The sequence below is a fragment of the Triturus cristatus genome, chromosome 5_2, assembly GCF_964204655.1.
Source record: "Triturus cristatus chromosome 5_2, aTriCri1.1, whole genome shotgun sequence".
In the NCBI taxonomy this organism is placed as follows: domain Eukaryota; kingdom Metazoa; phylum Chordata; class Amphibia; order Caudata; family Salamandridae; genus Triturus; species Triturus cristatus.
The window spans coordinates 140,158,730-140,168,686 of record NC_140588.1 but is presented as its reverse complement, the minus strand read 5'-3'; positions in this window follow the sequence as shown (position 1 = coordinate 140,168,686).

Below are 9,957 nucleotides of genomic sequence, written 5' to 3'. Positions count from 1 at the left end.
GATGCTGCCCCCTATTTACAAGGGTGGCATAAATAGGAGGCAGCGCCAAACTTAAGAGCAGGGGAAAACCTGGTTTTAAGCAGGCGAAACAAGCAGAAATGCTTTATTGCTCCCCGTTTTTGCTGTTTCCATGTGTTCTGCCTTGTGCAGCATACATAGAAACAGCAAATTGCCTATGATCGTTTATGTGCAGGAAGGAGACCCTTCCTGCACATAAACAATTAGAAAAATTAACTTTTGCAACTTCTCTGTGTGCTGCATTTAGCAGCACACATAGAAGTTTCAAAATGCCATTAATGATTGTTTATTTGCAGGAAGGGACCTTTCCCCAAATGCAGGCACCATAGTGTAAGGGTGCCTGCATTGGCGCTAGGCAGCTGATCTCAGCACCAGCACAGGGGGAAATGCAGGGATGCACTACATTCTTGTGAATACGGCACATCCCTGCGTTTTCAGAATGTAGAAGCTTGGCGCTAGCAATGTTTGCTTAAGGTCACTCTTCTCCATTCTGTTGTAAATATGCCCTTGAATTTGCAAATGTTTCAGAATCTTAGAGGCAGAATGGGCTATTTGTAGAGCAAATGTCTCAGCAGTGGAGGTCAATGGCACCTCTTCTGAGTTAGATCTGCTATGAACTTATTTAACTAATCAAAGCGTTTATTTATCATGTCTATTTTTGGCCATGAAACACTTTTAAAGACTTTCTCTGGAGGAAGGTAAAATATAATTCTGCAACATATAATTCAAGCGTCTTGAGACCCTCACGAGTGAGTAGCCGCCCTTTACAAGTCCCTGATTGATTGATTGAACAATTCACTATTTTGTAAAAAGTTGAGATATATATGTAATCGTGGGCGAACCCACAATAAGACTTGTTTGTTCGAATTACAAAGCTGCCACTATGTAACACAGACTGATACATTTATGGGATTGCATTACACTTTGTATAAGCACAGGCAGATTAAAGGTCAGATTTAAAGTGTGGTGGACAGTACTCCATCTGTCACAGTGGCAAAAGACATTTCATCCTCCACCCTGACGGATTATCGTCTTGACAGATGTAGAGATCACATCTGGCCCTTCAGTGGTCTCTGTCCCTTGACAGGAACTGCTTTCATGGCAGTTTCTGTCAAGATACAAAAGGTTTGGTGGATGGCTGCTGCTGATTTTGATAAAAGTCCACCAAACCTTAACAAATGTTATCAAAAATAAACTCCCAACGATCGGTCCGCACACTACTGTGGGAGGGTTGCAGCCCGAGGATAGCGATGTGTAAACTCACAAGAGGAGTGTACGATGGGGGGTTGGCCCTCCCGGATGTCCAATTATACTATTGGGCTTCCCAACTGCAGGTGGTCAATGATTGGGTGTATGCGCCGGGCTCAGAACCTGCCTATCGGGTCGACAGGTATGTTATGCCGGGAGGCTCCTGCGAGCCACTCCTCTACTCGCGCCGCTGGCATGGTGCCCTGCCTTCGCATACGGGGGTGGTACTGCAGCGCTGGTGGGAGGCGAATCGATTCCTGGGGTGGGCTGGTGCTCTGACCGGGAGGACCCCTCTGTGGGTGGAGGATCACTTGCCAGCGGTTAAGGGACTCGTGGGCTTTAAGGGCTGGAGGTTGATTGGAATAGAGTATCTAGGGGATGTCTGGAAAGGAGAGGACCCCAGATCCTTTGAGTACCTCCAACGAGAATTCCAAATGCACGAGTCTCCGCGGTTTCATTACCTTCGCCTTATGCATGCCCTGCGGTTCCATGTGAGCCCGGACGCCTCCATCCCAGAGTATTCTCCCATGGAGGACAGGCTTTTGTTAGATCCCATCTTAGGCAGGCCTACGGCTACTATTTATTGTAAACTCATAAACAATATGCCTGATCCGTTGGAGTCCCTGCGGGAGAGGTGGGAGGTAGACATTGGTCGCCTCGAGAATGATGACTGGCAGGATGCTCTGCAAAGCCCGCGCGAGGTGGCCATTCGGGTAAGATTCCGCCTCGTGCAGCTTAAAATCCTGCATCGGGTGTATTACCCGCGTACTCACCTTTTCGCATGGGGTAGGAGCTTGTCCCCTTTATGCGCGCGGGGATGTCAGGAGGAGGGGTCATTTTATCATATCCTCTGGGACTGCCCAAACATAGTACCCTTTTGGACGAAGGTCGCTCGGACGATGTCGGACGTGGTGGGTTCGCAGGTCCCGGTGGAGCCCAAATGGCTTCTTCTCATGATTAAAGGCCCCACAGACTGGTCCAGATATCACGAAATGTGGCTTGCAATGGCGGCCGGAGTAGCGAAACGTAACATTGCCAGTTGCTGGGGGGCGCAGGAGCCGCCGCAGTGGGATCAATGGCTCAGGGACTTGGATTGGTGTCAGAGGGCTGAAGAAACCATATATAAGGCCTGGGGCTGTGCAAAAAAGTGGCAAAGGGTGTGGGGACCATGGAAGAGGTTTCGGGGTGTTCGGGGGGGGGCAGAGGGGGTTCAGTTATGAGCATGTCCCTGGTTTATTATGTAGACTTGTATGGGTTCCATGCACGGGAATTAGTCACTATGCATTGTAACGCTGGCTGTATTCTGTTGGTGACCGTGAGCAAAGTTAATAAAAAGATCTTTAAAAAAAAAAATAAATAAATAAATAAACTCCCACGGTAGGAGTTTGTTACTAAAGAGCAAAAAACGAATGACCCATTCACCCAGGGAGTTATTTCCCTGGGATTAGGGGGGGCATTTTGTTTCTGTTCATCACTGCAACATAAAACCTGGCATAACCGTGTCCTCCCTAAACAGGACAGGCAATGAAATGCTCTGTAGGGCTGTCAGAGGAAGCTTTCCATCCATGGAGCCAACGGGGGATCTGTCAGTGGAAAGGTCTTCCTCACCCTAAATAGAGTGAGCATACCATTAATTTGGCAGACATTGTACTCTGTCACATTTGCTGTCCTCTAAATTTACATTTTTTGCCCTAGGCCCAGAATCACAAGATATAGAGCTGAGGTCATTATAGGAACTTAGGGGCATAAATGAACAAGCATTGGCATAGCCAATAGGTCTCGCTTTAGGGACCTTATAAATATTTAGTTATGCAGCACAATATCTTTGGGGCAACAACATTAACTGTTGCATGGTTAAACACTTATAAGGTCCCAAAGGCGAGACCTATTGGCTATGCCAATGCTTGTATTAAAGGCCATAGGATTTTAACCACATCATTCCCATCTTGCTTACCTTTGAATGGTTCCCCATTAAAGCCAGAGCTCAGTTTAAAACTGTTTGTATCAGCACAAAGACTCCCTTCTATTTATCTTGAATACTGAAAATGTCTGGTGATCAACGCCCTTCAAGAAACACAGAATCCTTTCTGGCATCCCACATTCAAGCAAGAACTTTTTTTCCTTCAGTTTTATGTAATGCAAACATGGTCAAAGGGCAGTAGAGTGCCTTACATGAGAGCCAGATTACATTAGACATTTTTAGACTTGAAGAGATTAAGTGATTTGCCAACAATCACAGGATGTTGAGTGGAGGCCTGGACCCTGTTCCAAAGTCAGGAGCTCTGGTAGTTAAGCCACGCCCCTTACTCAAAAAGCCTACAAAGATTTGAAACTCTTTCCCCTTAGCCCTTTGCACAACACCATCAGGCAACATTTAAAAGTAATTCAAAAGACAATTTTGCTAAAACTATATTCGCCCTTAAACTTAAATTTCATGGACATGGTGTCTGCCTGTTCACCACTTCTGCATTGTTTTGCTTATATTATTCTTGATAGTTATCCACAAATCGTTCTCTTGTAAAGCGCTTGAATGCCCAGGGGCCATATTTGAGCTATGTAAAACTGCAAATACAATAAATTAACGGATATTGCATGATACTCGTAACTGCTTTATCTTTTATCACTCAATATGTAACGCTTGCAAAATGCAACGCTTGCAAAATGAAGTATTCCTATGTAACGTGCAATTTCTATTTTAAATGGCTCTGGCGGCTATAGGTAATAGCAGCGCCAAATAAAACCACATAACTAAATAATAAATACAACAACATTGGTCTCGCGAGACCTCGCTTTTGAATACACTGAAAATGGAGGTTAGCGTTCTAGGCCCTGAGACTAGAAGCAGTTTTAGCAATGCCAACTAAACTAACTGCAGTGGTCCTTCTTCTATGTTTGATTATGAACTGTTCTTCTTGGCTTGCCTTAGCGGCACCCCCCCCCCCGTAAATTGGGTAAAACAGCTTAAACTAGCCCCTCGTGATGATTGACGTGGTGCGTTGTTCAATCGCAAACCAATTCGCTGCCGAGCCAGCAGTTGTGTGACATGCAGCGCGCGTGTGCAGCAGAGACGGCTGCTTCCTGAGCATTTGGAGTTTGTGAGACTGCGAGGAAATAAAAGGAAGATTGACCAAGGATACGTGGGTGAGTGTCTCCTGCGACAGGAGAAGAAAACCTGAACCTTTCTAAGTGGAGGTAGGGGGAGGGGGGGTGTAAAGTGGGTGTAGGTGAAGTAAAGCATGTCTTAGGTCTCGCTGAGTCAGCGCGCATGCGCTGCTCGGAGAGACTTTAGTAAGTGAGTTTTCAAAGTGCTGCTGAAAGCTGGCAGTTCGCGCGTGCACGCTCGCGTGCACACAAGCTTGTCGCCAGCCAGCAGCACTTTGAAAATTCACCTACGAAAGTCTCTCCGAGCAGCGCATGTGCGCTGACTCAGCGAGACCTAAAAAGGACTTAACGCAGCCGTAGCGTAAATATTTTGACGTTACAGAGGCTTTTTTTTTTTTTTTTTAAATCGCTGTATTTACAAGTTGCCGCTAACTGCAGTTAGCAGGACTTTTACGGCGTAAACGTGAATTTTTAAGATCGCCACTTCTGTTAGCGGGAGTTAACGAAAATGAAATGCAAGGTGGGCGTTCCTGTGCAAAAACTGTCACAATCTCCACTTTGCGATATTTACAAGGAATTCCTTGTATGGTGCAAATCCCAAAAAACTGCCTCTAACTAGAGGCAGTTTTTTAAGACCAGAAAATAGCTGGTCTTAAAATTGGTGCAAACACTTGGGGCCTCATTTCAGATGGTTTTGGTGCTGGACAGCGCTGCAAGGAATGCTGCCATGCGACAAAACAAAAGGGCAGGAAGAAAAGATAGGGCGCATTCCTGGGCCTCATCCATGAAACGTGTTGCAGCGCTGCGACAAAACAATGTTGCAAAACTTCTCACTGCCCTTTTCTAGCACACCATGGATGCACTGTATTCACTGTACGGCGCTCCATGTTGCAATTAATGACAGATACGTCTGGAATCCTGACGCATCTGTCAGCGCTAAAGCCACGCATTGCTGCAGTTGTGTCACAAGCATGACGCAACTCCAGCAATGCATGGGGCCAGCCTATCCTTGTGGCACTGCGTCAACCTTACGCCAGTCGTGAGGCAGGCGTAATGTTCTGTCGCTGTGGCATCCTAGAATTGTCACAGTGAAATCTGATGGATTACACTGCCCCATTTCTATGAGGCTTTGTTGCGTTGGTACGCCCACCCTGCATACATCATGCCTGACGCAGGTAAAATGTGGCACAGGGCTTCAAAAGGTCAAGCATATGCCTAGATGCGTCACTTTGCAAATACGGCGCAACGCAGTGCAAAATTAATGCTGCAAGTGCGTCAAGAAAATGACGCACTAGCGGCTTTAAACACTGGGAAGGGGCTCATTAATGAGCCCCCCTGTATTTTCCCCCTGAATTGACACACAATGGCTGCCATGTGCCAACGCCAGCACCCTTGGGCCATGGTGTTGCGGAGTTGATTAATGTTGTGCAGGAAGGGCCACCTACCTACACAAAACCTATCAATCCAGGGGATTTCCTCTTCCTCACTGTAGTGTGCGTTTACGGCGGATTTGAAGGTTGTGTGAGTTTCAGGGTAATGTTGTGGCTCCATCTCTTCTCGCGACGTCTGAAGGTGCATCTGGACTAGTGGAGAGCGGGAGTTGACCAGTTGGCCTTCTTGGAGTGTTGTTTGCCTAGTCTTTACTAGAGGGTTGCCAGGGTGTTGACGCAGTTGGAGATCCATCAGTGGATGTTAAGTGCTGCGATGTTGTCGTCTGTAAGTGTTGACGGAGTGGTGGTGCTGAGGGAGTTGATGGGAAGGTCTTCTGTGGCCTTGATTCAGCTGAGACGGGTGGGGGCGATGATGGCAGTAGTGTATGGTGGGCATTGTGAAGGCGTGTTGTATACAATGATGGTCGGTCCAGGAGAGTTCGGTGGTGTGGCTGTAGTTGAAGTTCCCGCTGGCGGAGAAGATGGGCTCAAGCATGTGTCGGGCTATTTGGGTTAGTGCGGTGACTAGCTGCTTGAGTCCGATGTTGGTGAGGTTCCACAGGAGGGGGTTGGAGTTCTGGTCATTGGAGTTGTCCAGGTGGAACTTCAGGTCTCCGAGCAGGATGTAGTCGGTGGATGGTAGAGCCTGGGGTGCAATGAGGTTTCCAATGGCATCATTGACTGTGGGTTCATGGCCTGGGGGGCCTGAAGACGAGGGTGGTGTTGGTCCGTATCTGGAAGTGGAGGTGTTCAATGGTCACCGTTGGGTCATTAGAGTGCGTGGTGAGTCGAAGTGAGCTTTTGTAGACTAAGGCAATGCCTCCTCCTGGACGGTCAGGGAGGTCCTTGCAGCTGATTGTGTAGCCGTCAGGGATGGCGATGTCCAGAGCAGTGGTTGCTCATATATATATATATATATATATATATATATATATATATTATCTACTGGCGGTCGCCAGTAGATAGTTATAGTTAGGACCGAGTCTCCATAGGAAATCTGAAAATTCTATTTTGAATAACTTTGGCGCCGGTTGACGAATCCTCACGAAATTTTCAAAACTAATGGGGCGCTCCGCTCAGCTCCTACCCTGAAAGTCTCGGGGTGATTCGTCAAGCGGGGGCTGAGAAAAAAGGGGGGTCCCAAAACGCGTTTTCCCCATGCATTTTCCCATAGGACCTTTAGTCGAAGGTACATCCCGAACGGCTGAACAGAATTACTTGAAATTTGGCAAAGAGGTAGTCCTCAGGTCAGGCATGTGCCTTTTGCTTAAATGGTGTCAATCTGTTCAGTAGTTCCTGAGAAAATCAAAAGTAAAATCACATATATATCTGGGCGGAGCCTAACCACACATCTCATCTTGAGATCTGATTGGCTGTCAGCACTTCATACAAGAAGTGTTGGCAGCCATCTTGGAACCAATATACATGATAGCACCTCATTAAAAAGCATTGCATTTAATAGAAGGTTTGAAGACTTTAGTTACATTATAAATCATTTGTTGATGGTACCATACTCATTTTAGGAATTCTAAGGTGATTTTACCATGTGAAAAAGCCTTCTGCTGTGATATCATGATTCATGCTTGAGAGAAAACCCCCACAATGCACTGCTGATGACGTCACATATTACATCACTCATGACTTGGTCAGTGACATCACTGATGACATCACTGATGACATCTGAAATGACATCACTGATGACGTCATCCATGTGATAAATTAGTGCATCTTCTCACACCCTTTGATATACTCAATCAAAATTTCAGACGTCCATTCTCAAAACCATAGATACTCCAATACCAATAACTACATACCCACTCATTGACTCTTAGATCTACACACACATCCACTCACTCACCTGTACAGTCACTCATACTTACAGTCAGTCAGTACAGGACTATCATATGCATTTATACACCTACATAGACACTCACACACCATCTCTCACACCTAGTCAGTCATGCAAATAATTAATCACACTCCCATTTACTCACCTATGGAGTTATACACACACAAGATCACTTACTCATAAAAATAGTACCACATTCTTACACTCTTATACAATCACTGATACAAGCACACACTCATCCATACAGCCACTCTAACAATCACACACTCTCCCACATACCCACTTATATACTCTTACACACATATATACTGCCTTTCACATATATAGTTACTCACACATGTACCACTGAGATATACATTCAATCACTAACACACCCATACAAACACTCCTTCACAGATGCACTCTTAAAACCATGCACCCATAGACTCACCCACTCACACATGTATGCACAGAGTCACACACACCCCACCCACACAAACACTCAGGCACCCAAACAGATACTCAGACAACCAATCAATAACCCATAGAAACTCTCATATAGCTATTCACAAAACCATGCAGCCGCTTATACACCAACAGACAGACAGATACAGACATTCACCCAGTTTAGTCACTAGTCTGGAGCAAAATACGTTTAATGACTCACTTATAGAGTCAGTCACGCACCTACTAAATCATCCATTCACACACTTATACACCCACTCATTCTTCCATAGGTTTTTCCCTCTATATATATATTAAACATATTTAAAATTTACAGAAACACACACTCACTGGATGATGTCATCAGTGATGTCATTTCAGATGTCATCAGTGATGTCACTGACCATGTCATGAGTGATGCAATATGTGATGTCATCAGAAGTGCATTGCGGGGGCGCGAGTTATAGTTAGCTGAACTAACTATAACGGGGGAATTTCTAGGGTTTTGTACGAGGGAAATGTCCAGCTAACTATAACGCCCCTGAAACCTATGGTTTTTTCAGTGAATTTCTAAGGTTTTTTAAACGCCAATTCCTAACTATAACGCCCCTGAAACCTATGGTTTTTTCAGTGAATTTCAAAGGTTTTTTAAATGCTAATTCCTAACTATATCAGGCCTGAAAGCTATGTTTTTTCAGTGAATTTCAAAGGTTTTGTAAATGACAATTTTGAATGTATTAATTGTTATACAGATTTTTTTTATACTGATTTACTATATTTTTTAAACTATTTATTTTTAGATATATTTTTTTAATTACATTATAATTACATTATACATTACAATACAAAATATACTTTCTCAATATGAATTACTTTAAATACTTGGCAAATAGGCAACAGACTTTTAAGTACAGTAGTTACAGTTGTTGCAATGGGCAACACAATTTCAAAAACAAAGCAACATTGAGCTCAATGTGAATTTCTAGTGAAATGCAATTAGTTACTTTATGGATTACTTTTCTAACTACAGAACTGGATCCTAGATTCAGTCCTTGGACATCTCCTGTAAACAGTTGAGTAAAAGCGCTTTGGTTACAGTAGTTATTTTTAAGGAATATTATTGTATTTTAAAAGTTGACACTTAGAAATGTTTTCACATAGAATCACCAATGTTATCCTATGGCAGAAAATTCACTTAGCAGGTAAGTAGTGTTATCATTACTTTTTCTTACTCAGTGGTGGATCCTGGATCCAGCACTGGCCAACCTCCTGTAAACAGTTGAAAGAATGTGTTTAAGTCATACAGACGATTTTTTAGGAATATTTTTAGTTTGTGAAAATAGACACTTAGAAACTTTTCTGGTGAAAACCACACAATGGATTCCTATGGAAGGAAATACAAGTTACTGGTAAGTATGCTTAGAATTACTCTTCCGGGTCAGTGCTGGGCTAAAAGATGCAGCCCTGGGTTCTCTCCTGATAACAGGTGAGTAAATCGTAATTCGTAGTTCGGCTGATTTTAGAGGAATATTTGTACGTTTCAAAAATGGACACAAACATTTCTGGTGAAAACCACACAATGGATTCCTATGGAAGGAAATACAAGTTACTGGTAAGTACGCTTAGAATTACTTTTCAGGGTCTGTGCTGGGCTAAAAGATGCAGCCCTGGATTCTCTCCTGAAAACAGGTGAGTAAATCGGAATTTGTAGTTCGGCTGATTTTTGAGGAATATTTCTACGTTTCAAAAATGGACACTTTGAAAATGTTCTGGTGAAAGCCACACAATGGATTCCTATGGAAGGAAATACAAGTTACTGGTAAGTACGCTTAGAATTACTTTTCAGGGTCAGTGCTGGGCTAAAAGATGCAGCCCTGGGTTCTCTCC